This window comes from Psammomys obesus, unplaced genomic scaffold, assembly GCF_907164565.1.
Source record: "Psammomys obesus unplaced genomic scaffold, mPsaObe1.curated_primary_1811, whole genome shotgun sequence".
NCBI lineage: Eukaryota > Metazoa > Chordata > Mammalia > Rodentia > Muridae > Psammomys > Psammomys obesus.
The window spans coordinates 16,450,055-16,463,716 of record NW_026596057.1 but is presented as its reverse complement, the minus strand read 5'-3'; the positions used below and the strand labels follow the sequence as shown (position 1 = coordinate 16,463,716).

Sequence of the window (13,662 nt, the reverse complement as noted above, 5' to 3'; positions counted from 1 at the left end):
CTCTTGGTTCACAAAGGCCATCTTCAGAACTATTCTCTTATCTACCCTAGTAAGGAGAGTGTTTGGGACATGAACAGAAAAGGAGAGAAAAATCCTCATTCAAAAGCTGAATAAAGAAACATAAAAAAGAGAAAAGTTGTATCTGAAGATGCTCCCAAGAGAACATGAAAAGTAAGCTCTGGAGCAAAGAGCAGAAAGAGGAGGCGCCGTGGGCTGCCTGCCCTCTAGAGGAAATGTCACTTGGTCAGGAAGGGCCCAAGTTTCGATGGCAGGCCCTCAGACAATAGGAAACTGTTTAACCCCATCTGTGCTCTCACTGGCCATCCATTCCAATGCTTCCGTTTTGCTACTTCCGTGCTATCCCAGAGACACATGGTGGCCACCGCTGGCTCAGCGAGTATTTAAGTTCAACTCCACATTTAGGCCCCTGAGATACACTAGGAACAGGATGTGTACAAACTCCTTGCTCTCAAGGAGCTTGTATGTACTCTCCCCAAGTGAATCACCTCTTAGAAAAAACAAACAAACAAACAAACAAACAAAATGAAACAAAAGACATCCTGACTTTCTCCTATGTAGAATAGGGACTCTTGCCTCCTCTGATGTTAGGGCAGAGCCTTTTCTATGAGTTCAGGCCATATCCTCCAGCCAAGCCTTATCTACACTAAAAGAGACTTCTTCAACTGGCCCAGATCGTAGAGGAGATTTAATAATTGCCCCTGACACACACACACACACACACACACACACTCTCTCTCTCTCTCTCTCTCTCTCTCTCTCTCTCTCTCTAATAACACATAACCAAATTTAAACATAAAGCTGAAACATACAAGAACACAGGACTGGGCATCATGGGGGCTGAACTTAGGCCTGGTTTCTTTACTTACTAGCTGTCTGATTGCTACTATATCAGTTTTCTTTTGTAAAGATGAGGACAATCCCGCCCACCCACTCTTGCATATCCTTGACCCATTGTAAAGCTCTATAAAGTGTAAATCAATATTCTAATAGAGGTTATGAAGAAAAGTCTTAAACCAAGGGTTTGGAGCTATTCATACCCTACAGCCCCAGGGACTACTTAGAAAAAAAAGTACACTCATCAAAGAACACACCACAAATATAGACCCCCTAATATATGGCATAACACTCTTCCTGACAGGTCATACACTACAGTTTAGACAGTTTTGTTGAAAGAACCACTGTCTCTCTCGCTGAGTCAAAAAATGGCAAACCATCACTTCCAAATGAGGATGGGATTGCTGTAGAGAGTATCCGTGGCATTCCAGAAACTTGTTAAGACACTCCAACAAGATGTAGATGGCTTGGGATGCTCCCAGGCTTACACATTACCTTGCTTTTCTTCCCTTCCTGACATCTCAGTGCTGGCCCATAGCCAATATCTTCTGAAATAAGACTACATACTAGGCCACTCATGTGTCTATAGCAGCAAAACATCCAGAGAGCTACATTGCATTTGGTAAGCTCTGAGACTTGCTGCTGGCTTCCCAGCTGACCTCTGGGCCTCACTTTGGAGCAGCCTTTCTCTCTTGCCTCTAGCCACAAAGGAAGGGGACAGGGCTCTTCCTCAGACTGGCTCCCAGAGTTACAGTGGAACCACTGTGGGCACAGGAGTGCAGTCCCTCATGCTGGTCCTGTCATAAGTGTGGAGCATCACAATTGAGTGGCATGGATGAAAGCCACCTAACCCAGGTTTGTGGGGTGTTTCCTGAGTGAAGTGGCATCTACTTCCAAGACCGAGCAATGCTCAGAATTAGTGAAACAAACAGGTGCCTAGCCCAGGAAATGGCATGTATGAAAGTAAGGTGATCGCCAGAGGAATGGGAGTTGCCTAGTAGCTAAAACTACAAAGGACAGCTGGAATGAAGAAAAGAGCATGAAAGCAATTTCAACACAAGGCCAGCAGCTGCCAGTGAAAGGTTTACCCCAGGAAATGCATGATCAGATTTGACTTTATGGCCAGAGTACAGATTAGAAGTGATATTAATGAAGGACAACCTCTGTTTTATGTTTCGTTTTGTTTGTTTTGTTTTGAGACAGGGTCTCTTTCCATTGCCCTGGCTTTCCTAAAACTCACAATGTAGACCAGGCTGGCCTCCAAATCAAGAGATCTGCCTGCCTCTGCCTCCCGGAGTTAGGGAATTGAAGGCGCACACCACCATGCCCTGCCCGAAGGACATCCTCTTAAGATATGGCAATATTCCAGGAGAGATGACAGGCTAAACATTACGCAGAGACAGTGAACCACAGAAGAGTGAACGGGCCTAGAGTGAAGTGCAGGGAGCCAACATCAAGAGGCATAGCAGTCGACAGAGTGGGCCCTTCTCTACTTCCTCACCAAAGTAGCTACTTCTCATCCCATGAAGTAGATTAGGAATAACATTTTAATTTCTAGTTTAAAAGCTACCAAATGAAAAACAGTGCCACTCACTGAAACCAGCAGAAGATAACACTAGATTTGAAGAACCTGCAAGTCACCCAGACAAGAGGAGATCTCTATAAAGAAACAGGATGTGAGCGGTCTGAAGGACCAGAGGATAGTTAAGTTAGACACGGATCCCTTAGCGTGTAGATGGCCGAGCTTTAAGGAGCTGGTAGAGACAAAGGAGCAAGTGTGTTGCCATTTTCATGATCACCCTGAGGAACAACAAAGTTTAAAGCATAGACAGATGAGATGACAAAATGCACAATGCAGGGAGAGTAGGAACCAGGAAAACAGATTCTGAGGGGGAAATATCAATAGTAATAAAATCTGCTAAGACCTGGGCTCGGCAGAAGGCTAAGTTAGTGAAAGTGCCGTCTGCTCAAGCATGAGGACCCAAGTTCAAAGCCCCACACCCCCACAAAAACCTGGGTGTGACTGTGTGCACCTGTGGTCCCAGCCAAAGTGGGAAGAGGAGGATCCGTGGGGCTGTGGCCACTCGCTCCAGCCTATCAGTGAGCTCCAGGTTCAGGGAGAGACTCAGCCTCAAAGACAAAGGTGGAAAGGATGCAGGACGGCCCAGCCAAAGACAGCACTTCCTGCTCTTCCGGCAGACCTGAGTTTGGTGTCTTGAACCCGCATCGGGTGGTTTACAACTGCCAGCTCCAGGTGATCTGAGCTCACGTCTGGCTGCCTCAGGCATCCCCACATGTGGCTTACATTCACACAGACACAATGTTTTATAAAAGAAAAAAGGGGGGGGGGAGTGATTGCGAACACCTGTTACCAACCCTGGGCACACTTTCATGTGTACATGCTAACCTGCAAAGGTTCTCCCAACCACAAACATGGATGTGTATCTATGCATACACACAAATCTGCTGACACTCAAGACAATTTGGGGGCGGGAGAACAGAGGGCCTGCAGAGAAAAGAGAAATGTGGGCTGAAGCATCTCTGTGACAAGCTGGAGGTGACCCAGTACAGGGTAGGCTTCTAGGAGGATATGGGGTGATTCTAGCTGAGATGCCTAGTAGCAGGGGTCATGGAGACTGAAGAGGACACCCTCTAACTAGACATGACTCCTAGTGGAGGGAAGAGAAAACCAACCTACCCACAAAAACTTCCACTCAAAATGCATCCTGCCTACAAGATGTGCAGGAATAAAGATAGCACAGAGATGGAGGGAATGTCCAACCAATGCCTGCCCCAACCTGAGACCCATCCCATGGGAGAGAGTTAACCCCTGACACTATTAGCAATACTCTGCTATGCATGCAGACAGAAGCCTAGCATTGCTGTCCTCTGAAAGGCTACACCCAGCAGCAGATCCAAACAGACGCTGAGACTCACAGCCAAACATAGGGCAAAGGGTAGGGAGTCTTGTGGAAAAGTGTGAGGAAAGGTAGAAGGACCTGGAGGTGACAGGAGCTCCATAAGAAGACCAACAGAGCCAACTAACCAGGTCCCAGAGGGGCTTATGGAGACTGAAACATCAACCAAGGACCATGCATAGACTGGACCTAGGCCCCCTACACAGATGTAGCAGATGGGCAGCTCAGGCTTCATGTAGGTCCCCTAGTGAAGGGAGGGGGGGCTGTCTCTGACATGGGCTCTGCTGCCTGCTTTCTGATCACTCCCCCCTGGTAGGGCTACCTTGCCAGGCCACAGGGGAAGAGGATGCACTCAGTCCTGATAGGACTCGATGAACTGGGTTGGGGAGGGGGAGGGGGAAAGAAAGAGGGGGCAAGGCAAGGAGGAGAGGACAGAGGAGGCTATGATGGGAATGTAAAGTGAATATATAAATATTAAAAAAAAAAAAAGACAATGTCTGAAAAATTGTCCACTGGCAGCAAGCCACAAATTCACTGTGTTGAGGAGTTCCGGGGCAGACACAATGCTATTGGAGAGGAGCAGGTAGTGTGGCCATTCTGTCAAGCACAGCACGAAGGGAGGTATACCGGGGGCCCTGTCACTGGAGCAAGGTTTTTCCCTTTTTTTGACTTGTAGGTAGGAACAATCAATATATATTTAATTAATGCCAGAGAGCTGGAGTCCACAGAGGGACTCCAAGGATGGGAAACACAATCAGGATTCAGTGCTAGCAGGGGACTAACTGGGGTTAGGAAGGGGGCGGGAGAGTGGCCTGCCTCTTAGCTCTGTCTACTTAAAAATTTAAGCGACTCAGAGAGTTCTGATAATGCTTTCCATTTGCATTTACAACCAAGGGTACCTGTTCTCAGGGGAGGAGGCAAAGCTGGTTGGGGAAGCTGAGTGGGAAACGGCTGAAGAACTCAGAAACTTTAATTTTTTTAATTTATTTAATTTATTGTGTGCACAGGCAGTGGGAGTGGGAATGCCTGTGGAGGTCAGAGGGCACCTTTCAGGAGTCAGTTCTCTCCTCCCACACTGGGCTCCAGGGACTGAACTCAGGTTATCAGGCTTGTAAAGCAAGTACTTTTACACGCTGAGACATCTTGCTGGCACACTTAGGACGCTTTAATGGGCACTTGCAGGCAAGCCCCCTCAGCCCCCCCCACCATCACCAAAAGTAGCCCTATTGGGCAAAGGCTGGCCACTGGGAATAGATGGAAGATCACAACTGTGTACAGATATTTCCGCAGAGGTATTATTTCCTAGCAGTCTAGAGCACTCTTTGTAATGATGCACCTGAAGGACAAAGAGAAAACAAACAAACAAAAACCTGGAGGCTGCTTCAAGGAATTTGGAATCTACTCTGGACACTGAATAAACAGATCCAATTTGGTGCTCTGGATGAGAGAGAGAGAGAGAGAGAGAGAGATGAAACGGAATGGATGGGCCAGGGTGTGTGCTCATCGGTGTTACCTGAATTTATGGTGACTATAACTGATAGAGAACTGTAAAACTAGAGTTTGTGTGTTCCACTCAGAGCTTCTGTGTCTGTCTGTCCCTCCTTCCTCCTGCTGCTCTCCCTTTAACTCTCTACACTTCCTGCCTCATACTGGCCTATCCTATACTTTCACAGTGGCAAATCAGAACCAACTAATTGGTAGGTGGATAGAAAATAAGTCTAGGTTCTCTATGATTTCCAATCCAATGATTCTGCTATACTATCATGGGATCAAGCAAAACTTGACGGTATGGCTCTTAGAAACAGAAGCCAGAGCAAATGACTGAGGGAATCCTAAGTGCAATTCTGGATTCATCACCCCCTGCTCAGGCCTAAGAGGACAAACCGTGGATACACACACCCTGCAGAAAATACTTAACTATGAGTGTTCTCTGGCCCCTCTCCCTCCCCTGCCACATTCCTTCCTTAAACAAAAAACCTCAAGTGCAGATGTTTAGAATGGAACACTCACAATTAATATTTTCTGCTCTGAACCCCACAGTCCATGCTGGTGAAGGAATGAGAGAAGAGGAGGGGGCTGCCCAAACAATGAGAATGCAGCCACACTTCCAGCACGGCCCAAGCCAAGGAATTCTGCTGCAGCCTCCTACGTCGTGAAGTATTTCTAATCTCTCTGAGTAGGGAGAAGCTCTTCCTGTCTCAGAGTTGGATGCAAACACTGACTGCTGGGGAGCATAAGCGTCTCTCTGTTATGTGTCGTTCAGAAGAATTCCATGAGGACCTTGTGAAACAACCGCCTTTACAGTTTAGTGATGAATGACAATGGCCATACAGAACGTCCCAGGATTCCAAAATGCCTTCCATGGCATGGCTTGAATCAGAACAAAACAAGTGCCCTCTAAAGCACCAAATTAGGTGCCACTGGTTCACTGTTGTACTTACAGGCTGACTCTCTAGAAATCAGAAAATGAACACTCTCCCTAAAGTCAGACTCCTACAGCACTAAGAAAATTGTAGAACAAAGTCAATTAGAGACGGTGTATGTTTAGGCTACTAACTCGGACTCTCCAAACAGTTAACACAAACAGTAGACACAGAAAGCAACTGTTTGAAAACGTTCTCGGGGTTGTTAGCACAGAGTTCCCAGGACAACATGTCCAGCTGCATACCAGCTGTCATTGTCCCACCTCAGAGAGGACTACACAAACACAGCCGCAGCTATCCGGGCAGCCCACAGCCAAGTCAGCGCTGGTTTGGGAGCTGCAGGCTAACAGACTAGTTAAGCACTTCCAGGAAGTGCTGAGGTGACTGGAGAGTTCAGCAGAGTCATCCCTACCGAACACTCCACTCAGTCCTGAGGGAAGAGCTGGGTTCTTTCTACTGCTCTACATCTTTCAAACAGAATGTTGAGAGAGAGAAGGGAGGGGACGTGGAAATGAAGGGGGGCAACTCACTTCTCTCCCTCAAATTTCAGTTGACTGTCCAATGGCTTCGCCCTTTGTCAGTCAGCCAAATGCCACCAGAAAAAGAGCAAAGACCCACAGAAGCACATTTAAATTACTACAGTTTACAACCACCTTTACAGTCTTCTAGCAAATAGTAGTTGTCAGCTAAACTTATTAAATACAATGGAGCTTTCAATTTGAGAAAGTGTCTCCTCTCAAATGGATGGCCCAAGCCTTCAACAGTCCTGTCTTCCTGTCTTCGCAGCATGTGTAATCATCTATGCCACTTTATGGCACAGACACAATAACTGCAGAGACAGAACATGGGATGGTAAATGATTTAGATGCCTTTTGTAAAAGCTAGAAAGATTCTACACATCAGAAGCTATTTTAAAAACAATATAGGCCTAAAGAGAAGAACACATTTCAAAATAGATGACACAATTTTGGAGATGAAAACCTCACAATTTCTAAGAAAATCAGAATTTTTTTTTTCCATAAAGCATCAAAACTTGAAGTTTTGGTAAAGGACACAATTCTACCCTCTTCCTACCCTGCTTATGCCACCTGGTATTTACCGACAGGCCACGAACCTAGAAAAGTAAACTTTGAAAGAGAAAAATATTTCTATAACTCACTTCTTTCCCTTAAAATTCCCAAATGAAATTTATTCTTCAGCAAACTGAAAGACCAAGCCAATGTGACTCAACCTGGCTGTTAAACATGGCTGTGTCCCTTGGTCAGAGAGGACAGAGAGAATTCTTAACTCAGAGTAGAACATCAAGCATGCTTGGAAGGTCATTTAAAATTGGTGCAAATTACCTTTAGAGGCTGACATGTTCCATTACAAAACATGAGATAAATTTATCCTAATCTGGGCACTGCTGCCGCTTCATGTTATATCTTCATCAAAAGAGGTAAGATTACCAAGCCCAGAGCAGGGAACATGGCTTACTAAAGTGAGCCTCAGGCTTACAAGGCTTAATACAAGTCCTGATTCAGGCTAGTGGGTCACAACATGCCTGAAATCCCTGAGCTGAGCTGAAGGAATGAGGCCGACCTTTCCTCCCACTCATCCACACTCAGGGAAAAAAAAATCTACTCACTCTGCTAAGCCAAGTTCTAGCTGTGGGAACTGACTGACATGAGGTAGGCAGAGAGAGAAGGCAAATGATTCCATTTATTAAGGAAAGAAAGTAAGCAAAAAGGCAGTGTGATCTGTAGTATGCTGCAGAAGCAAAACTGTTTAAACATGTAAAATTGTGGGAAAGAAGCATTTGGAGGAAGGTCTTCATTGCTTTCCATTATCTACTCTGCATGGAAGGGTGAATATTGGGAAAAGGATCATGAGAAAATATCTGATTGTAAAAATGGTTCCAGCATCTAAAGAAAGCACTGTGTACAGACCCAGACCAACTCTAATTAATAATGCCTCCCCACAACACACAGAGCCACAGAAGGCTAAAGAGCGTGGCTTTATTTCTCCAACTATTTACTGAGTGAATTACCCCAGAGCTCACAGAGAACATTCTAATCTTTCATTCTGTAAGAATACCTTTTGGTGTTTGGTTTCTGTAGCTCCTAATGAGCATGCCCCCTTCCCTCTCACCATAACCGTGTTCTATGTGTATCTCTCATCAGTAGGATACACTCCTATAAAACCATATATGGCTAAGTACAAAATGGCCCTCTTGGTTTTCATGGTTTCGTGTTAATTTCTTACCACAACTGCCTACTATCAGGTCAAAGTTAACAGCTCTCACTCGTCTAGAGAATTCTACGGATCCACGTCCTTCCATTCACTCAACAAGTATTTACTGAACCGTAATATGCGCCAGCTAGTCAACATTCTAAGCATGAGGCCGCAGCGGAAAATGAGACACACACGGGGCCAAACATGGAGCTTACGAATTGCAGGTAGCAGGGTGGAGCAAGGATGGAATAAAAAGATCATACTGAAGTGGACTGAGGGGATGGCTCAGCCAGCACTTGCCACAGGGACGTTTACGGGCCTGAGTTTGACATCCAGCACCCACAGGCACATGCCTCCAAAATCCCCTTGCTGTGAAGGCAGAGACAGGCTGATCCCTGGGGCTTGCTGGCCAGTCAGCCAGTCCCAGATCCCAGATCCCAGTGAGGGATCTGTCTCAAGAAACAAAGTGTGTGGCTCCTCAGGAATGGTATACACATGCACAAACATGAACACTCACACGCACGCACACACAGTGTTAAAGGTCAGGTGATAGAAAGTATGGAGGGAGGAATGCTATCTCCCATGGTATTATCAGAGGTGACAACAGCACCTCACTGAGGTGATATGGTGACCTCTGAGCAGACTGTAAGTGGAACACTGCAACCTGCGGTGAGGAGCCCTCACAGGACAAATGCAAACACCCTGAGCCCGCCGGCAGGCATCAGGGAGTGGTCAGGAGGTCAGCATGAGTAAGGCGGAAAGTATTAGGAAGTGCAGCCAAGGACACAGGACTTTGTGAGACATAGAGAAGACCTGGTTCTTAACCACAAATGAGAAAATCCACTGAAGAATTCTGCACACCGAAGTACAGGCTCTGCCACTTTTCAATTTTATTTATCTATACTTTGTGTGTGTGAGTGTGAGTGTGAGTGTGTGTGTGTGTGTGTGTAAGTGTGTGTGTGTGTGTGTGTGTGTGTGTGTGTGTGTGTGTGTGTGTAAGTGTGGGAATAAGAACACCACAGCATATGTGGAGGTCAGAGGACAACTTTGTGGGTCTGGGCTTAAATCTAAGTTGATAGGCTTGTGTGCAAGTGCCCCTGGCCACTGAGCCACCTCACCAGCCCCTGATTGCTACTTCTGAAAAGTCACTTGGGCTACTGTACTGGCAAAACACTGCCTAGCTGAGATGGAAAAATAAAAAAGCTGGTGGGGGAGGGGCTGCAATAACCTAAGCAAGACATGACAATAGCTTGGTCCAAGGTGGCTGTGATAAGCAGTGGTCAGATTACAGACAAATTCTGAGGGGTGAATAGATGACTTTACTGACTGATTGGTTATGAGGCAAAAGCTTTGGCCTAAGCAATTGGATAGATAGACACTTCTGGACTTTACTGAAGATACTGCAGGGGCAGACTGAGGAAACTGGAAGCTTGGTATGGGTGCACGATTAATATGCCTACGAGACACCAACATGGAAAAGTCAAATGAGCAGTAGGGATGTAGGGATGTAGCTCCATGCTAGAACACTTTGCTGATATGAATGAGGCCCTGGGTTCAAACTCCACTATCACAGAAACAGAGAGAACAAGTTGAGGGAGAGGTTCAGACAGGAGAGAGAAATCTGGAAGTCATCAGCAATCAGTGTTCAAAGCCATGGAGTTAGATAAAAATGTCTATAAATAAAAACACAAGGACAGATGAACTAGGACTTGGGATATAACAACATTCAGAAATGGGGAAAATAAGGACCCAGCAAAGAAGAATAATGAGAAATAACTATTAAAGAGAAAAACACTTTTTTTTTTTTGAGATTGTAATTACATCATTTCCCACTCTCCCTTTCCTCCCTCCAAGCCATCCTTCCCCCTCTTTCAAATTATAGCCTCTTTTTTTCATTGTTATACTATATGCATTTATGTTCCTAAATACAAACAAATTCTTAAGTACACACTGCTCGGTCTCTGTAATGTTACTTGTTTGTAAATGCGTTCAGGACTGCCCCTTTGGGTAACCAATTGGTATGTTTTTCAGTAAGGAAAACCAGCTGAGTCAAATCCTTCTGAAAGACCAAGAAAGATGGCGGTTGAGTACTGGCCACTGTATTTCCCGACCTGGCAGTCTCTACTATCTTGACAACTGGTAGAACGCTACTTCAAAACAAGAGAGAATGTTGGGTTGGGTTCGGTTGGGTGGAGCGGGTGGGTTGGGGATTGAAGCCAGATAATAAAGACATTTTCTAAGCAATTTTGTTCTAAAAAACAAAACAAACAAACAAACAAACAAACAAAAAACCCAGCTAGATAGGAAAAGAGAGAAGAACAAACTTCCTTGTGTGTGTGTGTCTGCTTGTCAGAAGACAACTCAACGAAGTTGGCTTTCACCTTCCATTATGTGTGTTCCAAAGAGCAAGCACCTTTTTACCCTCTGAGCCATCTCCTTGCTCCAGAAACTGCCTCTAATAAGGCTAGAGGAGATCACATCTTGTGCTGAAGGGATGCCTAACTCACGTGGCTGGAGTTGCTGTGAACAGTAGGTTTTCCTGGTAGCACAGATGGACTAGGTAGAGTGAGTCCAGTAGACTCACCTTGGCCTAGAGAGAAGCCCATTAGGGACAGCATTAGAAAAGACTCCCAAGAGAGAAAGAAGGTTTAACAGGCACTCCAGGGTCACAGTAAGTGACTTCAAGAGAACATTTAAGTTTATGTGTATGTGGAAGCCCTCCAGCATCAGAAGGTAGCTGTGAGCCAACATTTGGGTGCTGGGAAAATCCAGGTCCTCTGCAAGAGCAGAAGATCCTCTTCATACTGAGCCAAACAGTTCAACAGCTACAGGAGCTCTGGCCATTCTGGTCAGCCTGTGCCTAGGCTTTCCTGCTTTAGTACTCTGCATGTCCTAGTCCTGAGTGAGGCACCAAACTGCCAGTGAGACTCTCCTAGAAAACTCTGAAAAAGGCAAATAAATTCTTAAGTGTCATCTCTAAAAATTTCATTTTACACCCAAAAGCTGTCCTTTCTTTTTTTTTTTTAAATGCACCATGACTTTTACACGAAATCATGTTTGAGAACTACTTGCCTGCTGTGGTGGTTAGTTTTAATTGTCAAATAGGCACAATCTAGAATCACCTTTGAAGGAAGCTGCCCTGGGAACTGTCCGTATTACGCTGGCTAAGAGTGTGCCTATAAGGGCTCTTCCTCAGTTAACTGAAGCATGAGGAAGCACACATCCGGAATGTGTGCAGCCACTTCATGAGCCAGGTCCCACACTGAAGGGAAAGGAGAGAGCTAGCTGAGCCTGAGCAAGCATGAATTAACTCACCATTTTCACTCTGCTCTTGACTGCAGACATAACCAGCTGCTGCAAATCCTGTCACGAGACTTCCCAGCAATGGTGAACTATAGCCTGGAACTGTGAGCTAACATAAACCCTCTCTCCCCTAAGTCACTTGTTGGCCATGTTTCCACTGCAACAGAAACAAGACTAACACTTCATCTTGGTTCTCAGACTTTAAATGAGTTAAACAGAAAAGGGTGTCTGCATGTAGTGTGACACGGCAGAATGAATGAGGCAAACCTGAGCAGTTCCCTTGAGGTTCACTGGTCCTGCATTTCAAGGCAAAAACGTGCACCAAGCATCCACTGCAGACAAAAACAATGGGTAAGTGTAACAGGAGCTGGTTACTCAGTAGCTACAGGATAACTAGACCAGCTGAATTCACTCACCTCCATCACATCTTTTTTTCAAGGTTGTACTTCTTAGGCCAATAAAAATATACATTTGATGTTTAGAAAACTAACTAATGTCTAAAATTTTCTGATGGTATTCTTTACATGCAAACATGGGTCAAATTCCCCACCTTCCCCCTCCCCAGCTTTTTCTCCTCCCCCCACAAACTGCTAATAAGTAATACACAATGTAAAACCATCAGCAATTCTCAACAGGAGGAAGATACAGAAGCAAAGAGTTAACTTCTCTTTCAGTACATGCCAACAGGTAAGAAAAGAGTTTTTCCTTTGTCTAGAAGCCTAGACTTGTTTGAGCCCAGTCTCTGCTGGGTAGTGCTGGTATTTGCAGGCAGGATGTTTGTTACATTCTGCTGGGTTAGACCAGTGTGGAAATATTGACTTTTCAGAGAAGAAATTTCAGGTTTCTTTTTTTAAAATGTATGTCTGGGAAGTTTAAAAACAAAGTGCCTGATGCTCATGTAGATAACCATGGAGAAAAATGAGGAGGGGTAAGAGAAAGGGAACAGGGAGGGGAAGAAAGACAGGAGGCAAAAGAGAAAAAGGAAGAAAAGGAGACTGAAAGTATAGCATTCTGGAAGTCTAGACATGACACTCCAGTTTTCAGTTATTTCACAGCACTCATGCCCTCTTTTCTTTCGGAAGCATCACTGACCCCTACTCAGCATGGGGATGCTTGGAGTCTAGGTCAGAGCTGATACACTATATAGCCTGAAGATAATCCGGAGCGTGTGTACTTCTGTAAAGTAAGGTTTCACTGGAATGAAGCCATGCCTATCTTTGGCTATATACTGGCTACCAGAGCAGTAATATATGGAAAACATTGCATGGCCAACAAAAAAAATATCTACCAGGTGACTGAGAGGTGATCTAAGAAATCTAAGACTATAAAACAAGGATGGGCCCTAGGGGAAAACCTACCACTATTATTCTACTAAATGAACACGGCAATAAAGTGACTCCTAATGACCTATTACTATACCTATAATTCAGTGTGTCACTTAATCCTCATCAGAGAAGCTTCTTATTGCAGTAGATGGTACTTAACACGGAGCCCTATAAGAATGACCAGAGAGTGAGAGGCTTTGGAGAGAGGCCTGAGTGGGATGTCCCACTGCTTTGAATGTTCAGGTATCTATGTGAAAGAGGCAGAAAGACTGACAGGAGGCAGAGGAGGTAGATGACTCCAAGGAAACATATTCCAGACACAAGGCTGATAACACATATGAACTCAGAGAGACTGTGACAGGAAAGGCAAAAACTACACAGTTCAACCAGACAAAATCCCAGGACTGAGAAGGGGAAGTGGAAACAAAGTCCCTCATCTGCATCCCCAACCAAGAATCTATTTGCAGTTGATAGGATTTGGGAGAGGTAAAGCCAGTTTTCTTCAATGGAGTAACACTATGTATATTAAACACGATCCAGGACAGACCTCAGAACTAGTTAGCCAACACAAAACAGCTGTGTGTGTGTGTGTGTGTGTGTGTGTGTGTGTGTGTGTGTGTGTGT

General features: G+C 45.1%; 1 protein-coding gene across 1 annotated transcript in view; it reads right to left on the bottom strand.

The window, feature by feature from the left end:
- Nucleotides 1-13,662, bottom strand: part of Lamc1 (laminin subunit gamma 1) — a 116,326-nt gene that overhangs the window by 41,665 nt on the left and 60,999 nt on the right. The gene's annotated exons all lie outside the window — the stretch shown is intronic.